This window comes from Gossypium hirsutum, chromosome A11, assembly GCF_007990345.1.
Source record: "Gossypium hirsutum isolate 1008001.06 chromosome A11, Gossypium_hirsutum_v2.1, whole genome shotgun sequence".
NCBI classification, from domain to species: domain Eukaryota; kingdom Viridiplantae; phylum Streptophyta; class Magnoliopsida; order Malvales; family Malvaceae; genus Gossypium; species Gossypium hirsutum.
Window position 1 is genome coordinate 119,872,044 of NC_053434.1, and position 5,211 is coordinate 119,877,254.

The following is a 5,211-nucleotide window of genomic DNA, read 5'->3' on the forward strand; positions in this document are numbered from 1 at the left end:
AATTCTGGAACATGCCGCACGTCACTAAGTGTTCTGACAACTCCATCAAACATCTTAACTTTAATTGTTCCAACACCTGTGATTTTACATGAAGCATTATTTCTCATCAAAACAACACCTTCAGATACTGTTTCATAAGTTGTAAACCAATCCCGATTGGGACTCATGTGGAAGGTGCAGCCTGAATCAAGTATCCACTCCTCGCTTACTTTAGAATCATTGACAGAAGCGACTAGAAGTTCACCATCGCTGTAGTCTTCTACAACATCAGCTTCACCGGAATTTTCTGGTTGTTTTCCCTTTTGATTCGCAGCCTCCCTTTTAATCTTATTTTGTAGCTTATAGCACTCAGATTTAATGTGCCCTTTCTTCTTGCAGAAGTTGCAAGTTTTACCTCTGTTTGAAGACTTCGATCTACCCTTAGATTTACCACGAGGATTCCGTTCCTGTGTCCTACCACGATCATCATCAACATTTCGATCTTGTCTCCCACGAACAATGAGACCCTCTCCCTGAGAGTCGGGTTTAACCACAAGATGCTTCATCTTATCATATGAGGTTAAAGAATCATAAACCTCATCAACTGTGAGAGACTCGCGGCTATATAAAATCGTGTCTCTAAATGTTGAATAAGACGGGGGCAACGAACAAAGTAGAATCAACCCTAGATCTTCCTTATCATATTGAACCTCCATGGCCTCCAAGTTTGAGAGAATTTCTTTAATCACTGTTAAGTGTTCGTGTACAGACGCACCTTCCTCCAAACGATGAGCATAAAGACGCTGCTTCATATGCAACTTGCTTGTTAGAGTTTTCGACATACATATTTGTTCTAGCCTCTTCCATAATGCAGCGGCAGTTTTCTCTTTCATCACATCCTGCAAAATTTCGTTGGACAAATGTAGATGTAATTGTGTTAATGCCTTTTGATTCTTACGCTTCTTCTCTTCATCTGTTAATGTCGAAGGCATCTTATCTATCCCTAGCAGGGCATCCTCCAGATCCATCTGTGCAAGAACTGCTTGCATCTAAATTTTCCACAATGCAAATCTGGTGTTGTGATCCAACAGCGGAATTTCATACTTCAAAGAAGCCATTACCGTGATCGAGATGAATAACCCGGAAGCTCTGATACCAATTTGTGAAAAATAAAATAAAATAAAATAAAGAACACACAAATTTTACGTGGAAACCCTTTCAGGAAAAAACCACGGGCAGAGGAGAAGAAAATTCACTATGTCGAAAATTTGAAATCAATACAAGAGGAATAGACTATGTCTATTTATAGGCTTGTAAAGCCATATTCTAGTAGGATTGAAACACCTTATCCTAATCAATATAAAATAGATGGAGTTTAATAAGGTTTAAAAAACCTTATTCTAAAATAAAATAAAAGAAGTCTAGTTCTATATGAATTTTACTTTTATTTTATTTTCTATCGTATTTTATTTAAATAAGAATTTGAGTCACTTAATTCTAACAATCGTTGGATACTCCAGGGAATTCTCGAGCTTTGATACACGAGTTTAAATCATCAGGCAATGAAGCAACATCGTCCAAATATGACACCACGTTGGACATGGTAGGCCTAGCCACCGCAATCGGGTGTGAGCAAAGTAACCCAAGCTTCCACACCAACTCTGCTTCTTGCACCACAAACCTCTTTTCCAACCTCCCATCGATAGCTGCCAAAATGTCTCCTTTATCCCAGCAATCCATTATCCAATCAGCGAGAAATGTTTCATCTGGCGGTGCTCGTACTTCGATCGGCCTTCTTCCGTAAGCAACTTCGAGCATGAATAGTCCAAATGCATATATATCAGTGCTTGTGTTTGCTTTCCCAGTACTTGCAAGCTCAGGAGCCATGTAACCAAGCGTGCTCGCTACATGTGAGGTTTGAGGATCATTTCCAAGATCACATAGCTTTGCCAGCCCGAAATCCCCTAATCGAGCGTTCATGTCACTATCTATCAGCACATTGGCAGGCTTGATATCCCTGTGAATGATTACTTGCACCCATTGCTGGTGCAGATAGAACAGTGCGGACGCCACGTCTTTGATGATCTTCAACCTTTGTGTCCAAGTAAGGCTGCTATTAGGTTGGTGGTAAACAAACTTGTCAAGGCTTCCATTCGGCATGTAGTCATAAACCAAAAGCAACTCGTGCTTGCACCTGCAATAACCGAGAAGTCGAACTAAATTCGGATGCCTGAGACGGCCGATGGTTGCAATCTCAGCCATGAATTCTCTCATCCCTTGCCTTGAATCATGAGAGATTCTTTTGACAGCAATTTGTACATTGGATGATGGTAACACACCCTTATACACCCTACCGAATCCACCTTTCCCTAGAACTTCCTTTTCTTTAAACCCCTTTGTAGCTTTGAATCTATCTTTATAAGAGAACCTATGTGGCCCATACTGAACCTCCCAATCCTCGAGGATCTCTACAAATCTCTTCTTCCTCGATATCAACACTGCCCCAAAAACCAATACAAGGAATAAAGTGAGGCCTGTTAAAGAAAGGGTGAGAGCCAAAATCCTCTGCAATTGCTTGATCCCTTGCTTATTATTGTTGTCATCCCATGGAATCTTTGGAAGGCGAAACAAGTCTAGCTCGTCAGCTTTCCCATTCATCTTGAAAATCCACACCAATATGTAGTGCGAAAATACAAGAAGACCGGTGGGCAACGAGAAGCCGACAAACATAGACTCATACAAATATGGAGACAGATCCTTTTTCAAGGATAAAAGAGGGGTTTTTGGCTTCGATACATTGATGGGGTACAATGTAACATCGATTTGCTTCTCGACCCCGTCATATTCAACCCAAACCTGCATTGGATCTCCACTCTTGAGGCTGAGATTTTTGAACTCACTTTCATCAGTGAAATACCCAGTAGAAGCAGCTGTCACTGATCTTGGGCTATTGATGTCGATGCCCACGTGGTTGTCGTCTATGTCACCGACCGCAATGGTCCGGGACATGTCCAGCTCAATCGCCACAACATGGTTCAAGTCCAAGCCTATGTTTATTTCACTGGAAAGACCGAGATACTGGCTGGGAAGAGCTACAGAAATTTCATTGTTAGGGGAGATTACGAAGGCCAATCCAGGGCCACCAAATTCGGTGTATTCAGGTACAATTGCAAAAATGAATGTAGTGGAGAAGAAGGAAACAGTTGCATTTGTGGAGTTCTTAAACTGGATCGGATTCTTGTAGAAGATTTGACCACTTATTCAGCTTGTGGTATTTGTAAGTGTAAACAGCCCTCTTGAATCTACGCCTGCAACTCCCTCGACATTCAAGTAACCATTGAAACCAAACTGGCCCTGGTTGACATCTGAAGATGCAACAAACAGGAGGAAAAGCAGCAACACAAGTATGATCAAACACGACATTATGATTATTATTTATTACAGACGAAGTAATCTATGTGTTTGGTCGACTTCATACACTTGGTAGTCCAGTATATATAAAACTCGACGAAGTTCCAGGAGTTTTCCTAGTCTGTACAAGGAAATTGCTTTGGCATGTGATAAGAAGAAATAATTAGTGAAGCTGACATCACTCATTACACAATTCCTTTTTCCTTTAATCTGTACTTTCTTTTCTTGAGGGCATCATTGTGAAACTCTTTAAAATTTTGTATAAGAAAAGGAAGGTGGGTAAATTTGGCACATGGTGATCTTCATGCTTCAGTCGTTTTATCTACCAAAATTCCAATTCAACTTTTTCTAGAAACAATATTAGGAGTAAATTTGTATTTTTTTTAATTTTAAAATATCACACAAACAAAATTAAGGAAAAAAAATATGTTAACAATTAAATCTAGAATAAATTTCAAATTTGTACATATAATTTTTATAAAATTTAATTACGTGAATTATATTTGACAATATAATACGTAATAGATTGCACTTGTTTAATAACAGTTCAAAATTATTAAAAGTAATTAAAAATGGAGATAAGTGAATAATAGCTTCTAATATTTAAAATAAATTATGCATACAAATAGTAAAAATATTATCTAAATACCTACAATAATAATGTTAAGAGTCACAAATAATAATTAAAAAAATAAAAATAAATAACAGTAAGGATTGAATTAAATAAATAAATAAATAACTAAAATCAGGAGCTACGCATATAGTGCAGATTAAAGAGGACCGAAAATGAAATTATCCCATCCTATAAAATTCAAGTCATCTTTAATTTTATTAGTTGGACTCATGCTGTGTATTGTTGTATCTCATTTCCCTAATCATGGTACGTTTGGCACATGCTTTTAACATTTTCTTCATATTCTTTCATTTCTTTACATGATTTGTGAAGGCTTCAAAGTCCTCTCCACGCGCGGGTGTGAACCCAATGCTGCCGTTGTCCACTCAAGGAAGGCTCCACACTCATGGAGTCTCATCGTGTACAGATCCCAATGATGACTCTCTCTCTCTCTCGATGAGATCGTTTGATCCTAATAAAATATCACTTAAGTGAGCATTTCTTCTAAGATAAATAATTTTATATTGACCTCAATTTTAATTTTTAAAAAATTTATATATTTCGATATTTACTTTTTCAATTAAAATCTCGAAATCAAAAATCAATGGAATGGATTATCTTGTAGGAATGGATTATCTGATTTTTGTTTAATTTTTTTGGGGTTTATATAATTAAAAAACAGAAAATTTTGATGGATATATTACACATTTGATACCGTAAATACTTTAAACATTAGAAAAATGTAGAAAAAACTGATAAAAAATTAATAATCTGAATTACAAATTAAAATTACTTTTTTTTCTTTGGTTGGTGAATTTTCTGTCCAAAGTTTAATAATTTATTGAATATCATGAGGTGGTGGGTGGCATGAGATTCACGACAAATTTTCAAAATATTTGTCTACGTGTACAAATATTTTTTTTTTTGAACCAACAAGAATTGATTAGCATATTAAGAGAACCTGAATGATTTTGTCAACTTTGCATAGTTTGGGGGATTAGTTTACTGTACAAGTAAAACATATTGAATTTAATCAAAGATTAATATCTGTTAGTGATTATTTAAGGTGCAATTTCAGTTTTAGTCCTTTTATTATGTTGACATTTGAGATTTAATCATTTTTTTCAATTTTTAATCCCTTTATTTTAATTTGGCAGTCATTGTTTATAATGTTATTAGCATATTCAACTTGATAAAACTTAATATGA

General features: G+C 36.3%; 1 pseudogene; it reads right to left on the minus strand.

Moving 5' to 3' along the window:
* Window positions 1-1,476: 1,476 nt before the first annotated feature.
* On the minus strand, window positions 1,477-3,402 carry LOC107954651 (L-type lectin-domain containing receptor kinase V.9-like; annotated as a pseudogene).
* Window positions 3,403-5,211: the final 1,809 nt, after the last annotated feature.